Source organism: Pongo abelii, chromosome 14 (genome assembly GCF_028885655.2).
Source record: "Pongo abelii isolate AG06213 chromosome 14, NHGRI_mPonAbe1-v2.0_pri, whole genome shotgun sequence".
NCBI lineage: Eukaryota > Metazoa > Chordata > Mammalia > Primates > Hominidae > Pongo > Pongo abelii.
Window position 1 is genome coordinate 119,539,670 of NC_071999.2, and position 18,502 is coordinate 119,558,171.

Genomic DNA, 18,502 nt, shown 5'->3' on the forward strand with positions numbered 1-18,502 from the left:
GGGAAAACACATCCCTGCGCAGTGCTCCCCCCGGCAGAGGTCGCTAGGGAAGCTGAGGGGCGGACAGCCGAGCAGAGGTAAGGCTTTCTGTGGTCAGTGATGGAGGAACCAAGGCCAGCTGCAGCGTAGGTCGAGGCAGCATTGTACTGAGAAGTGGACGCCTGCTAGGATTCCACTCGTCACAGAATGAACAGCACCTTCAAGGCACTGGGATCAGCAGAGAAGCTTTAACACTGGCCAGGTCCCCCCTCTGCCAGGTCCTCCCTCTGTCACTGTCCAGGTGCAATTCCTGCAATTCTTTAAACCTTGGTTTTCTTAAAAGTGGAGATAATAATCCTACTTACCTCATGGGGTGTTTCCAAGTGAACACACACAAAGCTGCTTAGGACACGTACTACACACCAGCAAAGAGGAGTGTCACAGTCACACACAAGCACAGTGCCTCTTCATCAGGAAAACCCAGTTCCATACACATCTAAATGGCTTATCTTCAGAAACATTAATGAAGAGCTGAAGCAAACACTGTCAGCTGGGAAGTCTGTATTCAGTGAACATACATTTCTGAATGGAGGCAAAGTATGCCTTTTCAGACAGAAACCTCTAGTAGGAGAAGTGCAGGAGGAAGGAGCTTCAGCTGCTGGAAAGCAAAGCCAGATAGAAGCCAGGGTCTGCCAAAGGCCTGGGGAGCGCCCGCACTCGCAAGCATTTGGGTAGACACACACACAAATCAGCTTCACAATCTTATTATTTTCTTTAAAAACAACTATTTAAAGCAAAAATAATGTATGTTGGCATTAATACCATATGTAGAAGTAAAACGTATGACACGACACAAAGAATGGGGAAAGAGATGGTCTGGTGAGTGTGATGAGCTAGAGATGCGTGTGGCAACCCTGGGGGGAAAGGGGAGATGGTCTAGTGAGTGTGATGAGCCCAGAGATACGTGTGACAGCCCTGGGGGGAAAGGGGAGATGGTCTAGTGTGATGAGCTAGAGATGCGTGTGACAGCCCTGGGGGGAAAGGGGAGATGGTCTAGTGTGATGAGCTAGAGATGCGTGTGACAGCCCTGGGGGGAAAGGGGAGATGGTCTAGTGTGATGAGCTAGAGATGCGTGTGACAGCCCTGGGGGGAAAGGGGAGATGGTCTAGTGTGATGAGCTAGAGATGCGTGTGAGAGCCCTGGGGGGAAAGGGGAGATGGTCTAGTGTGATGAGCTAGAGATGCGTGTGAGAGCCCTGGGGGGAAAGGGGAGATGGTCTAGTGTGATGAGCTAGAGATGCGTGTGAGAGCCCTGGGGGGAAAGGGGAGATGGTCTAGTGTGATGAGCTAGAGATGCGTGTGAGAGCCCTGGGGGGAAAGGGGAGATGGTCTAGTGTGATGAGCTAGAGATGCGTGTGACAGCCCTGGGGGGAAAGGGGAGATGGTCTGGTGTGATGAGCTAGAGATGCGTGTGACAGCCCTGGGGGAAAGGGGAGATGGTCTGGTGTAATGAGCTAGAGATGCGTGTGACAACCCTGGGGGGAAAGGGGAGATGGTCTGGTGTGATGAGCTAGAGATGTGTGTGGCAGCCCTGGGGGGAAGGGGGAGATGGTCTAGTGAGTGTGATGAGCCCAGAGATGTGTGTGACAGCCCTGGGGGAAAGGGGAGATGGTCTAGTGAGTGTGATGAGCTAGAGATGCGTGTGACAGCCCTGGGGGGGAAGGGGAGATGGTCTAGTGAGTGTGATGAGCCAGAGATGCGTGTGGTAACCCTGGGGCAGCCACTAACAATACCAGAGAGAGAGGCAAAGGAAGAAAGAACAAGCCAACAGAGGAGACAAAGTATAATTCGAAAGAACGCTCAATCCAAAGTGTTGACAAAGAGTCAAACTGTGAAATATTTGAAGAGATTTATTCTGAGCCAAGTATGAGTGACCAATGGCTCATGACGCAGCCTCAGGAGGTCCTGAGAACATGTGCCCAGGGTGGTCAGGACACAGACTAATTTATTTTTAGGGAGACATGAGACATCAATCAAATACATGTAAGATGTACGTTAGTTTGGTCTGGAAAGGGGGCTGCGGGAGGCTTCCAGGTTATAGGTAGATCTAAAATGTTTCTGATTGGCAATTGGTTGAAAGAGTTACTATCTAAAGACCTGGAATCAACAGAAAGGAATGTCTGGGTTATAATAAGGGGCTGTGGAGACCAAACTTTCACCATGCAGATGCAGCCTCCAGGTGGCAGGCTTCAGAGGGAACAGAGTCTCATGATGCTTAAAGAGTCTGTTCTATCAATAATTCCAAAAGGGCAGGGGTATCATGAGGCATGTCTGACCCCTGCTCCCATCATGGCCGGAGCCAGCCCATCAGGTTCGCCTTGGAAATGCCCTCCCTGATAGAGGGGTCCATTCAGATGGTCTGAGGGGGCTTTGAATTTTATTTTTGTTTTACAAAAGGCAAACAGGAAATTCTTTTTTTTTTTTTTTTTTTTCCAGATAGAGTCTTGCTCTGTCACCAGGCTGGAGTGCAGTCGTGTGGTCTTGGCTCACTGCAGCCTCTGTCTCCTGGGTTCAAGCGATTCTCCTGCCTCAGCATCCCGAGTAGCTGGGGCTACAGATACCCAGCACCACACCCAGCTAATTTTTGTATTTTTAGTAGAGACAGCGTTTCACCATGGTGGCCAGGCTTGTCTTGAACTCTTGACCTCGTGATCTGCCTGCCTCTGCCTCCCAAAGTGCTGGGATCACAGGCGTGAGCCACCGTGCCTGGCCTGGAAATTCACTTTTAAAAGGGAATGAAGAACAGATAGGACAAATGGAAATGGAAAGAGGGTGGACTGGAACCTGACCATCTCATTAATTTATTAGTAACAATGACATCACACTCCAATTAAATGCCAAAGATTTTCAAGCTGTATAGAAAATTAAGACCAAAGTATATGCTGTCCACTAGAAAGGCACTGTTATTTCGAGAGAGGATCTCACTGTGTCGCCCAGGCTGGAGTGCAGTGGCACAATCACGGCTCACTGCAGCTTCAATCTGCCGGGCTCCAACAATCCTCCCATCTCAGCCTCTTGAGTAGCAAGTGTGCGCCACCACAACTGGCCAATTGGTTATATTTTGTAGAGATGACATCTCACCATGTTGCCCAGCCTGGTCTCAAATTCCTGGGCTCAAGTGGATCCTCTGCCTCAGCCTCCAGAACTGCTGGGACGACAGGCGTGCGTCACCGTGCCCAGCCCAGAGAGTCATTTTAATAAAGACACAGATGAGTTAAAGGATGAAGAAAGACCACGAGACACACGCAGCTGGCATTGTCTTCTCTGTACAACTGTTACAGCAGTTTCCAGAGCCTTCTCTCTCCTGGGCACAAGGGCATTTCTTAAGGAAAGACTCCTTGCACCAGCTGCAGAAGAGGCAACAGGTCCCAAACAAGCAGATCACTGTGGGCGTGTTGGACAAGCTGGTGAGGCGTGTGCTGTCTGCCTCTGGGAAGGTCTCTGATGAGCTTGCTCTTGTGCGTGCTATGGAAGATCAGTGCAAAGGTGGCATGGTGGATCTGCAGATGGCAGCTTATTTCTTCAGACACCTAAAATTGTGGCAGATAAATATGACTCTGTGACCACTGGGCTCACACCTGTAATCCCAGCACTTTGGGAGGCCGAAGCGGGAGGATCACAAGGTCAGGAGTTCGAGACCAGCCTGGCCAATATGGTGAAACCCCATCTCTACTAAAAATACGAAAAAATTAGCCAGGTGTTGTGGTGCATTCCTGTAATCCCAGCTACTCAGGAGGCTGAGGCAGGAGAATTGCTTGAACCCGGGAGGTGGAGGTTGCAGTGAGCCGAGATCACACCACTGCACTCCAGCCTGGGCAACAGAGCGAGACTCCATCTAAAAACAAAAGAGTGAGACAGTCATCTCAACCTGGAGCAGAGAGAGCCTGGTTGCATCATAACTGAGGTTTGCAATGCAGTGAACATTCTTACATATGTTGGATTACCCAAGCACTGCATGATTGGAAGTGGGTGTGATCTGGATTCTGCCACGGATGGATTTGGGGAGAACACAGTGACTCAAGTGTGGCTGTGTGGAGTAGTGTGAACGTGGCAGGTGTTTCTCTCCAGGAATTGAATCCAGAAATGGGAACTAATGATGATCAGGAAACTTGGAAGCAAGTGTATAAGATAGTGGTTGAAAGTGCCTGTGGTCATCAAGCTAAAAGGATATACTGACTGGGCTCCTGGGTGAAGTGTAGCTGATCTTGTTGAATCCATGTTGAAAAATCTGTCCAGGGCTCACCCAGTATCAACAATGGTGAAGGGGATGCAGGGCACCAAGAATGAAGCCCTCTGGAGTCTCCCATGTACCCTCAGTGCTCGGGGATTAACCAGTGTTATCAACCACAGCTAAGGGATAATGAGGTTGTTCTGCTCAAGAAAAGTGCAGATACCCCGTGGGACATCCAGAAGGACCTCAAAGACCTGTGACTCCTAAGCTGTAGAAATTTAAAACCACAGTGAGATGAACCCTGAGCCTTTAGTGTTCATCCATAGGCATGCATGACCGTTTGCTTTTATCTTCTTCAGTATGTGAATTTGGGCTCAGAATCAAAGCCCATGCTTGATTTCATGCTTGCAATCGAGTCCTTGAACAAATACAATGAACCAAATGAACCATGGTAGCGTGCTTCTTAATAAAAAGAAGAGAAGGCTGGGTGCAGTGGCTCACGCCTGCAGTCCCAGCACTTTGGGAGGCCGAGGCGGGCAGATTGCTTGAGTTCATGAGTATGAGACCAGCCTGGACAACATGGCAAGACCCCATCTCTACAAAAAAATACAATAATTAGCCGGGCATGGTGGTGCATACCTATAGTCCCAGCTACCTGGGAGGCTGAGGGGAGGCTGAGGTAGGAGGATGGCTTGAGCCGGGAGGCTGAGGGGAGGCTGAGGTAGGGGGATGGCTTGAGCCTGGAGGCAGAGATTGCTGTGAGCCAAGATCATGCCACTGCACTCCAGCCTGGGCAAGATAGAGCCTTTTTTTTTCTTGAGATGGAATCTTGCTCTGTTGCCCAGGCTGGAGTACAGTGGTGCTATCTTGGCTCACTGCAGCCCCCGACTCCTGGGTTCAAGCAATTCTCCTGCCTCAGCCTCCCAAGTAGCTGGGATTACAAGTGCCCGCCACCCACCACACCTGGCTAATTTTTGTATTTTTAGTAGAGATGGGATTTGGACAGGCTGGGCTCGAACTCCTGACCTGAAGTGATCCACCCGCCTCAGCCTCCCAGAATGCTGGAATTACAGGCATGAGCCACGGCACCCGGCTGAGACCTTGTCTAAAGAAGAAAGAAGATGAAGAAAGACGTACCATGAAGACGAATGAGAAAGATAGAGTGGCTACATTAAGATCAAAGTAGACTTCAGGACAAGGAATCTCACCAGAGATAAGAGGTACCTTTCATAACGGTAAAACACAGACGTTCATCCCAAGACTTAACCCTAACTGGGCAGGCCTCTATTCACAGACCTCAAAATATGTAAAGCAAAAGCTGATGGGCGGACAAGAGCAACAGGAAACAGGCCGACCCATGGGTACAGCAGGAGTGCTGACCCTCTTCTTTCAGTAACTGAGAGGAGATAGCAGAAAATCAAGAGGGACAGAAAAGACTTGAAAAACACTCCTCGCTAATTGGAGCCAGTTGACAGTCATGTATCATTACACTCAACGACAACAGTCACGTAGCATTACACCCAACGACGGTCACGCAGCATTACCCCCAACGACGGTCACGCAGCATTACACCCAACGACGACGGTCACGCAGCATTACACCCAACGACGACGGTCACGCAGCATTACACCCAACGACGGCGGTCACGCAGCATTACACCCAACGACGGCGGTCACGCAGCATTACACCCAACGACGGCGGTCACGCAGCATTACACCCAACGACGGCGGTCACGCAGCATTACACCCAACGACGGCGGTCACGCAGCATTACACCCAACGACGGCGGTCACGTAGCATTACACCCAACGACACTCACGTAGCATTACACCCAACGACGGCGGTCACGTAGCATTACACCCAACGACACTCACGTAGCATTACACCCAACGACGGCGGTCACGTAGCATTACACCCAATGATGGTGATCAGGTAGCATTACACCCAATGACGGTCACATAGCATTACACCCAACGACGGTCACGTAGCATTATACCCAACGACGGTCACGTAGCATTACACCCAACAATGACACTCACGTAGCATTACACCCAATGACGGCAGTCACGTAGCATTACACCCAACGACGGCAGTCACGTAGCATTACACCCAACGATGGTCACGTAGCATTACACCCAACGACGACGCTCACGTAGCATTACACCCAACGACGACAGTCACGTAGCATTACACCCAACGACGACACTCACGTAGCCTGACACCCAGCGACGACGCTCACGTAGCATTACACCCAGCAACGACGCTCACGTAGCCTGACACCCAGCCACGACGCTCACGTAGCCTGACACCCAGCCACGACGCTCAGGTAGCCTGACACCCAGCCATGACGACAGTCACGTAGCATGACACCCAACGACGACAGTCACGTAGCACCCAACGACGACAGTCACGTAGCATGACACCCAACAATGGCAGTCACGTAGAATTACACCCAACAATGCTGCACACACCAGGACAAGCACGGGTGGCTCATGAAACAAGGGTTAATATATTTAAAGGATTAAAATTATACAGAATGAATCCTCTGACCACAATGAGATTAGATATCTAACAGAAAGATAACTGTAAATAACTAAATGGTTAGAAATTAAGCATAGGCTGGGCGCAGTGGCTCATGCGTGTAATCCTAGCACTTTGGGAGGCCAAAGCAGGTGGATCACAAAGTCAGGAGTTCAAGACCACCCTGGCCAAGATGGTGAAACCCTATCTCTAATAAAAATACAAAAAATTAGCCAGGCATGGTAGTGGGTGCCTGTAGTCCCAGCTACTCAGGAGGCTGAGGCAGGAGAATCACTTGAACCCGGGAGGTGAAGGTTGCAGTGAGCCAAGATTGCGCCACTGCACTGCAGCCTGGGTGACAAAGTGAGACTCCGTCTCAAAAAAAAAAAAAAAAAAAGAAATTAAGCAATATATTTTTGAATAAATAATTCTAATATAAAGAGATAATTCTAAATAAATAACACACTTGTAAATCAGTAATCCAAGAGTCAAAGAAAAATCACAAAGAACATTAGAAAATGTTTTGAATTTGATGAGTATGAAAATAATTGACCAAAAATTTGTCAGATGCACTAGAGCATGTTTAGAGAGACATTTCTGGATTCAGATGGTTATATGATGCTGTAGACTAGTGTGTACCCCCAAAACTTGTGTTGAAATCCTTACCCCCAAGGTGATGGTATCAGGAGGTAGGGCCTTTGGGACGTGATGAGGTCGTGCAGGTGCAATCTGTGAATAGGATTAGTGCCCTTGTAAGAGCCCAGAGAACTAGCCAGTCCCTTCCACCATGCGAGGACAGAGCAAGAAGGCACCATCAAAGATCCAGGAAGCAGCCCTCACCAAACAATGAGTCTGCCAGCACCTCAATCCTGGACTTCCCAGCCTCCAAAACTGTGGGAAATAAATTTCCATTGTTTATGAGTCACTCAATTTACAATATTTTGTTATAGCAGCCCAAATGATCTAACACAACTGAAAACTACAAAACATGGTTGAAAAAAACGTTGAAGACTAAAATAAATGGAGACGTTTACCACATTATTGTCAAACCCAATATTAAGATGTCAGTCTTCGCCAAATTGATATATAGATTCAATCCAGAGCCCAGCAAAATTCTGGCTTGCTTTATAGAAAAATGACAAGCTGATTCTAAAATGTATATGGAAGTGCAAATAGTCAAAACAAATTTTAAAAGAACAAAGTTGGAGACTTACTCTACCCAATACCAAAGACTTACTATAAATCAAGACATTGTGATATTAGCAAAAGGGTAGACATAGAGATCAACTGAGTCACACAGAGAGAATAAAACTTCATCCACTTACATCAGGTCAAGTTATTTTCAACAAGGATGCCAGGCCGGGTACAGCGGCTCACACCTGTAATCCCAGCACTTTGGGAGGCCGAGCAGGTGGATCACTTGAGCTCAGGAATTCAAGACCAGCCTGGGCAACATGGTGAAACCCCATCTCTGCTAAAAATACAAATATTATCTGAGTGTGGTGGCACGCACCCGTAGTCCCAGCTACTTGGGAGGCTGAGGTGGGAGAATCACCCGCCCTGGGAAGTCGAGGCTGCAGTGAGCAGTGATGGCACCACCGCACTCCAGCCTGGGTCATGAGAGTGAGATCCTGTCTCAAAAAAGCAAAAACCAAATAAACAAAAAAATAAAGATGCCGAGGCAATTTTGACGAAAAAGCCAAACTTGTAAAATATTGAAAGAGGTTTACCCTTGAGCCCAGGAGTTTGAGGCTGCATGAGCCTATGATTGTGGCACTGCACTCCAGCCTGGGGGACAGAGCAAGATCCCATCTGAAAAAAAAAAAAAAAGAAAGAAAGAAAAGAAAGAAAGAGAAAAGAAAGAAGAAAGAAAGAAAGAAAGAAAGAAAGAAAGAAAGAAAGAAAGAAAGAAAGAAAGAAAGAAAGAAAGAAAGGAAAGAAGAAAGAAAGAAAGAAAGAAAGAAAGAGAAAGAAAGAAAGAAAGAAAGAGAGAAAGAGAGAAAGAAAAAGAAAGAAAAAGAAAGAGAAGAAAGAGGTTTATTCTGAGCCAATACAAGTGACCATGGCCCAGGGAACAGTTTCAGGAGGTCCTGAGAATGCGTGTGAGGTGGCTGGGCTCCAGTTTGGTTTTACACATTTTAGGGAGGCAGGAGTTGTGGGCAAAGGCATAAACAGATGCAGGTTGGTATACTTTGGTCTGCCTGGGAAGGCAGAGCATCTTGAAGTGAAGGTTGGAAGGAGCTTACAGGTCATAGATGGAGTCAAAGATTTTCCGATTGGCAACTGGTTGAAAGAATTAAAGACTTGAGGTCAGTAGAAAGAAATGCTTGAGATAGGATAAGGGGGTGTTGGGCTGGACGTGGTGGCTCATGCCTGGAATCCCAACACTTTAGGAGGCCAAGGCGGGCGGATTCGTTTGAGCCCAGGAGTTTGAGACCAGCCTGGGCAACACAGTGGATCTTGTCTCTACAAAAAAAACTCAGAAAATTTGCTGGGCGTGGTGGCACATTCCTGTAGTCCCGGCTACTCAGGAGGCTGAGGCAGGAGGATCACTTGAGCCTGGGAGGTCAAGGCCACAGTGAGCCCTGATTGTGCCACTGCCCTCCAGCCTGGGTGACAGAGCAAGACCCTGTCTCAAAATAAAATAAAATACATTTTAAAAACTGAAAGCTTGCTCTTTGATAGATACCATTAAGAAAACAAAAAGGTGGCCGGGCATGGTGGCTCACACCTGTAATTCCAGCACTTTGAGGGGCCAAGACAGGCAGATCACGAGGTCAGGAGATTGAGACCATCCTGGCTAACATGGTGAAACCCTGTCTCCACTAAAAATACAAAAAAAAAAAAAAAATTAACCAGGCATGGTGGTGGGCGCCTGTGGTCCCAGCTACTCAGGAGACTGAGGCAGGAGAATGGCATGAACCCAGGAGGTGGAGCTTGCTGTGAGCTGGGATCATGCCACTGCATTCCAGCCTGGGTGACAGAGCGAGACTCTGTCTCAGAAAAAAAAAAAAAAAAAAAAAAGACAAGGCATAGAATGGGAGAAAATGTTTACAATACAGAGCGCTGACAAAGGATCTGTGTCCAAAATATGTAAAGAACACTCAGAATTCAACAATAAGAAAAGAAACCATTCTTAAAAATATGCCAAAGTTTAAATAGACACCACTGAAAAAGATACAAATGGATATTAGACACATGAAAGGACCCTCCATGCCATTAGCTGTCAGTAAAATGCAAATGACAATCACAGTGAGATACTATTACAAAGCTATTATAATTTTTTTAATTAAAAAGACAAATCGGGAGTGGTGGTGCACACCTGTAATCCCCAGCTATCTGAGAGGCTGAGGCGGGAGGATCACTTGAGGCCAGGACCTGAGAGCAACCTGGGCAACATAGCAAGACTCTGTTGCAAAAGATAAAAAAGAAAAAGAAAAAATTAGAAAAGAAAAAGACTGACAATACCAAGTTTTGGCAGAGATGTGGAGACGCTGTTGTGGGGAACGTGCAATGGTGCAGCCACTTTGGAGAAACAGGTAGCCGTTTCTCTGGAAGCTAAACACGCACCTACCACATGCCCGAGCCATTCCGCTCCTAGGTATTTACTGAAGGGAAAGCACGGGTCCACAAAAAACCTGTGCACAAACATTCACAGCAGCTTTATTTGTAACAACCAAAAAAATGGAAACAACAACCCAAATGTCCTTCAACAGGTGAACGAGCAAACGATTATGGTAGAGCCAAACAAGGGATGTGCCTCCAAACAAGGGATGTGCCTCCAAACAACGGGATGTGCCTCCAAACAACGGATGTGCCTCCAAACAACGGATGTGCCTCCAAACAACAGGATGTGCCTCCAAACAAGGGATGTGCCTCCAAACAACGGGATGTGCCTCCAAACAACGGGATGTGCCTCCAAACAAGGGATGTGCTTTCGCACTAAAAAGGGTGAAGGTGTGCTGTGTACAGCAACATGGGCAAGCTTCAAAAGCATCACCCAAAGAGAAAGAACCCAGACACAACGAAGTACACACTCTGTGCTTCCAACCAAGTGAAATGCTGTGATACACAACTCATCCCTCGCGACAAAGCAGACCCGAGGCTGTGTGGGTTTAGGGGTTGGGTGAACCACAGAGGGCATGCGGGAGCCTTCTGGATTGAAGAAAACGTTTCCTATCTTGATTGGGGTGGTGGTTTCATGGGTATACATACTTGTCAAAATTCTTCAAACTGAGCACCTAAAATGGGTTTCTTTATTTTATGTAAATTAACCTCAGTGAAGTTGATTTTAAAAGTTAAAAGAGGCCAGGTGCAGTGGCTCACGCCTGTAATCTCAGCACTTTGGGAGGCAGAGGCAGGCAGACCACTTGAGGCCAGGAGTTCAAGACCAGCCTGTCCAACATAGCGAAACCTCATCTCTACTAAAAGTACAAAATTAGCTCAGCTTGGTGGCACATGCCTGTAATCCCAGCTACTTGGGAGGCTGAGGCAGAAGAATCACTTGAACCCGGAAGGCGGAGGTTGCAGTGAGCCAAGATCACGCCACTACACTCTAGCCTGGGCAACAGAGCAAGACTTTCTCCAAATAAAAATTAAAAGAAAAAATGGAAAATGAATGAGGCATTTTTACCTAGCTCTACCTAGATAAACTAATAGTTCCTCATTGAGGATCTTTTTCAAAGTCAGTGCCATGGTCATTGTGATCTTTCTTAATGCTCTTGTCTGGATCCTAAAGTTTTCTTCTTATGAAACAGAAACAGACAATGGCCAGATTAACTGATGACTGATGCCTCCAGGTAGCCTTCCTAACAGATACCACCTGGAGACCACAGATGGACATGTGTCTGCAGGTCTTTCATCACAGACACCATCTCCTCTCATCACCATCTCCTCAGGCATGACGTGAACACGATTCTGACATGTCTGTCCCGTGATGCTCAGTTCTGCTGTATGGCAACAGTAACATAGAGCCTTTCTTTTTTTCTTTTTTTTTTTTGAGACACAGTCTCGCTCTGTCGCTAGGCTGGAATGCAGTGGCGCGATCTCAGCTCACTGCAACCTCCACCTCCCAGGTTCAAGTGATTCGCCTACCTCAGCCTGCCGAGTAGCTGGTATTACAGATGCCTGCCACCACGCCCAGCTAATTTATGTATTTTTAGTAGAGACAGGGTTTCACCATGTTGTCCAGGCTGGTCTCGATCTCCTGACCTCGTGATCCACCCGCCTCAGCCTCCCAAAGTGCTGGGATTACAGGCGTGAGAAACCGTGCCGGGCCTCACAGAGCCATTTTTAAATCCCCCTTTGAGGTGAGTCATGAGTTTAGATGGAGAAGTGGCTTCATGTGGATTTCAGTTCCCATTCTGTGTTTTCCATTATTAGGAATAGGCTCTGGTTAGCAGGATTTCATTCTTAAATAAAAACAGGCTCTAATTAAGCACACCTTGGATCCCAGGGCTCTCAGGAGACAGCATTCCAGTGAGTCTGTAATGGGAACATGAGCATTATTGCAGTTACTGAATTTCTCTTGCTGCAAATGACTTTGAACTATTTTTTTTAAACCCACTTTCGAAGAAGGTAAAAGTTTTGGTTCTTTTTTGTGAGAGGGTTCCGTTTCATAACCTTCTAAAAACAAGACTACCATGGTTTAAGTACTTCAAGGAAATTGGTAAACCTTGCCCGTTTTAAGAGGCTTAAGTCACGGCACCTAACACTCAGGACAGTATTAAGGCCTTCTCATGAGCAGCTCCTGGAAAGCAACTTAGACACAGAAGCCGAAAGGCTGACACCCTGTGACCCAGCCATTCTCCAAGGAGTCTCTCAAAAGGAAACTATCCAAGACGAACCAACACATAGGTACAAAAGATTCTCCCAAAGGCATTATTTTTTTTAATTTTATTATTATTATTATTTTTTGAGATGGAGTCTCACTCTGTTGCCCAGACTGGAGTGCAGTGGCACCATCTTGGCTCACTGCAACCTCCACCTCCCAGATTCAAGCAATTCTCCTGCCTCAGCCTCCCAAGTAGGTGGGACTACAGGTGCCCACCACCATGCCCGGCTAATTTTTGTATTTTTAATAGAGACAGGATTTCACTATATATTGGCTAGGCTGGTCTCGAACTCCTGACCTTGTAATCTGCCCACCTCGGCCTCCCAAAGTGCTGGGATTACAAGTGTGAGCCACGATGCCCAATCCATTTTATTATTTTTGAGACAAGGTCTTGCTCTGTTGCCCAGGCTGGAGTTCAGTTATACAATCACAGCTCACTGCAGCCTTGACCTCCCGGGTTCAAGCAACCTCCCACCTCAATTTCTCAAGTAGGTGAGATCATAAGTGTGCACCATCACACTCAGCTAATTTTTGTATTTTTTGTAGAGATGGGGTCTCCCTATGTTGCCCAGGCTAATCTCAAACTCCTGGAATCAAGCAATCCTCCCACCTCGGCATCCCAAAGTGCGGGGATTATAGGCATGAGCCACTGTGCCTGGCCCCAAAGGCATCATTTTTAACAGAAAAAAAAGTAATCTAAATTCCCACAGAAGAGGCTCATCTAAAAAATTATCACATTATGGGAGTTTTGCTTCTTTTTTCTGCTTATTAGCATATATTTTACTTTAACACTTCCTGTTTTACATTTTTCTGACATGTCATTTGTTAACTCTAATTGTACACTGATCAGCATGATCAGTCGCCCTCTCATTCATTAACCCTAACCATACACTGATCAGCACGATCATTGCCTCTCACTGGTTAACCCTAACCGTACACTCATCAGCACGATCCATTGCCTCTCATTCATTAACCCTAACCATACACTGGTCAGCACGATCGTTGCCTCTCACTGGTTAATGCTAACCGTACACTGATCAGCAAGATCGTTGCCTCTCACTGGTTAACCATAACCATATACTCATCAGCACGATCGTTGCATCTCATTCATTAACCCTAACCATACACTCATCAGCATGATCGTTGCCTATCACTGGTTAACACTAACTGTACACTCATCAGCACGATCGTTGCCTCTCATTGGTTAACCCTAACCGTACACTCATCAGCATGATTGTTGCCTATCACTGGTTAATGCTAACCGTACACTCATCAGCATGATCATTGCCTCTCATTCATTAACCCTAACCGTACACTCATCAGCACGATCCATTGCCTCTCATTCATTAATCCTAACCATACACTCATCAGCATGATCAGTTGCCTCTCGTGTCATTAATGGACCAACAGGAAATGCTGCTGAGGTAAGTGTGCACGAGCATGGTAAAGAAGTGAAAATCAAGGACCCCAGTGACGAGTGACAGACAGGAGCTTCAAGCTCAGGTCCGCCTGGTGCCAAAGCCCACATTCTGAGTAGCCTCAACAGAGCTCAGCTCTGATGCAACCCCAGGGAGAATGGAAGGCTCGAGGGAGGAAGACCCCTGGCAACCTGTCCTCTCCCCAGGTCCAGTGCTAGAAATTCTGATCACCACAACAGTAGTCTCTTCCAATATGGGACGATTTGCTGATTCTTGGGAAAAGAAAACAATCACGGATAGGGAGAGATTGGCTAAAGGATACAAAACTACAGAAGGAATAAGTTCCAGTGTTCTACAGCACTGGAGGGGGACTACAGTTTCAAATAGCTAGAGGGAGGATGTGGAATGACCCCAATACCGAGAAATGATGTTTGATTTGACAGAAGTGTTAATTACCTCGATCTGACCACTACACGTTATATGGATCCAAACATCACTATGTACTCCATAATCATGTGCAATTATTATATGTCAATTAAAAAATAAAATAAGGCAGGGCTCACGCCTATAATCCCAGCACTTTGGGAGACTGAGGCAGGAAGATGGCTTGAGAGCCGGGTGCGGTGGCAGACACCTGTAATCCCAGCACTTTGGGAGGCTGAGGCGGGCAGATAACAAGGTCAGGAGTTCGAGATCAGCCTGACCAACATGGTGAAACCCTGTCTCTACTAAAAATACAAAAAATTAGCTGGGCATGGTGGCAGGCACCTATAATCCCAGCTACTCGGGAGGCTGAGGCAGGAGAATCGCGTGAACCCGGGAGGCAGAGGTTGCAGTGAGCTGAGATTGTGCCACTCCAGCCTGGGCAACAGAAAAAGACTCCTTCTCAAAAATAAATAAATAAATAAATAATAAAAATAAAAATACAAAAATCAGCTGGGCATGGTGGCGGGTGCCTGTAATCCCAGCTACTCAGGAGGCTGAGGCAGGAGAATCGCTTGAACCCGGGAGGCAGAGGTTGCAGTGAGCCGAGATTGTGCCACCGCACTCCAGCCTGGGTGACAGAGCGAGACTCCTTCTCAAAAATAAATAAACAAATAAGTAACTTAAACTAGACTTGGACAAATTTAAGTGCCCTTGGGTAAGAAGGTGCAACACCATAAAGATGTCAACCTCCCTCAGTGAACTTGTAAGTACAACGTGATCCAGTGAAAACGCCATTGGCTGTAGACATAAGAGTGACAGAAGCCTGATACCTTCATCCAGTCCCATGTTAACTCCTTACAGAACCGTGGTGCATCCATCAAAAACAAGAGATGAATTTTGGTGCCCTGCCATTAGCTAAACTACAAAGCTCATTTGAATGTTACCAATTTTTTACAAATGCCCTATCTCTGTTCTAGCAGCTGATCCGGGGTCCCACACTGCGTTGGTCCTCATGTCTCCTTGGTGTCTTTGTCTGTGACAGTTCATCCTTCTTTCACAGTCTGTCATGACCTTGAGGTTTTGAGTACTGGTCAGGTACCTGGTAGACCTGCCTTCCATCTGCGCTGGTCTGTTTTCTGAAGGCCAGCCCCGAGGGGGCTGGGCATGCGCGGCGGCCTGTCAGGAGGCACACGGTGCCAGCAGATCCTGCCACAGGGGATACCAGCCTCCATCAGCGGACTCAGCTCGTGGCAGCAGGGAGGCTTCAAGGCGATGCAAATACTTGTTTCTCCTTAAACGTTCCTGTTCAGGTCTGCCAGTGGACACAGCCTGCAGCAATTGTTATGATGGTGGAAATGCTAATTTTCCACTTCCCTCCTCCTTTCTGCATTGAATGACGGGAATTTCTGTAAGGAAGATTTGTTTCTTCTCCTCTACTTATTCAGTTATTTCCATCTGAAGGGATTCAGGGACTGCCGAGACCAGCTCGGTCGGGGAGGGACCCTAACCCAGCGGCGCTAGAGGAATTAAAGACACACACAGAAATACAGAGGTGTGAAGTGGGAAATCAGGGGTCTCACAGCCTTCAGAGCTGAGAGCCCTGAACAGAGATTTACCCACATTTATTAACAGCAAACCAGTCATTAGCATTGTTTCTATACATATTAAATTAACTAAACATATCCCTTATGGGAAACGAAGGGATGGGCCAAACTAAAGGAATAGGTTAGGCTAGTTAACTGCAGCAGGAACATGTCCTTAAGGCACAGATCGCTCATGCTATTGTTTGTGGCTTAAGAATGCCTTTAAGCGGTTTTCCGCCCTGGGTGGGCCAGGCGTTCCTTGCCCTCATTCCCATAAACCCACAACCTTCCAGCTTGGGTGTTAGGGCCATTATGAACATGTTACAGTGCTGCAGAGATTTTGTTTATGGCCAGTTTTGGGGCCAGTTTATGGCCAAATTTTGGGGGACCTGCTCCCAACCAGGGACATTTACTCTATTCTTTTGCTCATATGCCAAAGCTATTATTCTTTACTTTCCTACTCAAACTCTTCCAGCTTTGGCCATTGGGAACGTTTTTTGGGGTGGCATCTGGGTCCTTTTATCACACCTGTCAGTTTGCTTTTCAAGTACATCCTAATTTCCTGGAGCCACGAGATGCTCCAGGCTCATTTTGCATTTTCCCTCCTAGTCTTGGATCAACCATTCTCCAAGGAGCCCAGATTCCTTTACTGGAGAATGGTGTTGAGAGACCAGGATGCAGCCACAGGCTGTGCTTGCTGTCGCTGAAGCTGCAGCTTCAGCTCTGTCAGCAGCTGGAGCCAGGCGAGGAGAGGAGGGTCCGTGACTCATGTGTGCATGCACGTGCAGGTCTGCTTATTTCTGTAACTATGCGGCTGTATCTATTTAAAGACACCTGGGCTCATCCTGAGGCCCCAGGGCCTGCCCATCCAGTGCCACAGAACTCATTCTCACCTGTGCCTTTCCTTACTCATAACTTCTGTCTTCCACAGGGAGGACCTGCAAATTATCATTATCTGCAGAATATCCATTGGTTCCACACTGGCAAACACATAGTTTGCTAATCCACACCCCTGTGGGAAACAAATTTACCAACCAGAGTATGGTGTTTCTGAACAGCTCTTGCGCATTGAACCTCACAGTATTAAAGGAAACCAGAATGTGTCACCGTAAAATATGCCTCTTTGACATAAAACTTATTTTGAACTAAAAGCAATTTAGCAGCAAATGGAGGAAAAGCTCTTCTACACCAAGACAGGATATAAATTCTCCTTTACTGGAGACAGCTCTGGACGCTCACCAGTCCAGAGAAGGTACCAGGGAAATCTGCAAGCAAACCTTACCCCATTCGTTTCCTCCCATATATTTTAGCTTCCCACAATTTCCCGCCTTTGGAAGCCCAAAACTGCTTTCCTTTGCCCTCTGTCTGCAAATATACTGTTCTTTCCTGAAGATGCTGTAAGCCAGAGTTGTAAGCCACTGCTTTGTAATTTTCACTGAGTGGGGTGGTTTGGATGTTTGTCCCTCCAAATCTCATGTTGAAATACATTAACCTCTAGTGTTGGAGGTGGGGCCTGGTGGGGGATGTGTGGGTCATGGGGGTGGATTCCTCGTGAATGGCTTGGTTCTCTCCTCATGGTACCAAGCGAGAACCTGTTCTGAGTTCATGAGAGCTGGTGGTTTCAGGCGGCCTGGCATCTCTCTCTTGCCAGGTGATGCGCCTGCCCCTCCTTTGCCTTCTGCCACAATTGTAAGCTCCCTGAGGCCTTCCTAGAAGCAGATGCCAGCACCATGCATTCTGTGCAGCCTGCAGAACCATGAGCCAAAATAAACCCCTCTTATTTGTAAATTACCCAGCCTCAAGTATGCCTTTCTAGCGATGCAAACAGCTAACACAATGAGATTCCTCCCACTGATGCGCACCGTGTGTTTATCAACCGTTTGCTTTTCTCTTGTTAACCTGTCTTTTGTCACGGGACTCTGTCCCAACTTACAAGTCATGGAGGTTGAGGAAAATCATATTTCCTCCCCAAAAGCATCCTGTGAAGACTCCAAGTCACTTAGACCAGCTCCTTTCTTCCTCACGTCCTTCAGTGTGGCTGCGGGACTCGCTCCCATGCACCGTCTTTGCTGGTCACAGCCTGCATTCTGTCTTGGGTCTTCCCCCATCCCTACCTCCAGGTAGATTTCCAACATTAATGTATAGTAAAGTTTAGTCTGTGATGTGCATCTCTATGGGTTTGACAAATATTCAGAATGTCCTCCACCACCATATTCCTTACAGAACTGTCCTGTCATCCTGGAACCCCCACGGCCCCCGACCTCAGAATTGTCCCGTCATCCTGGAATGCTGGGGCTGGCTCTCCCGACCCCAGAACTGTCCCGTCATCCTGGAATGCTGGGGCTGGCTCTCCCGACCCCAGAACTGTCCCGTCATGCTGGAATGCTGGGGCCAGCTCCCCCCGACCCCAGCAGTCCCTAGTGCTTTGCTTTTTCCAGAATGTCATGTGCATGGAATCACACTTGTGACCTTTTGAGGCTTGTTTTTGTTTTGTTTTGTTTTTTGCATCACAAA

At 47.3% G+C, this 18,502-nt stretch overlaps 1 pseudogene; it reads left to right on the forward strand.

Annotated features, from left to right (window-relative positions):
* Nucleotides 1–3,259: 3,259 nt before the first annotated feature.
* Nucleotides 3,260–4,469, forward strand: LOC134759871 (L-lactate dehydrogenase B chain-like; annotated as a pseudogene).
* Nucleotides 4,470–18,502: the final 14,033 nt, after the last annotated feature.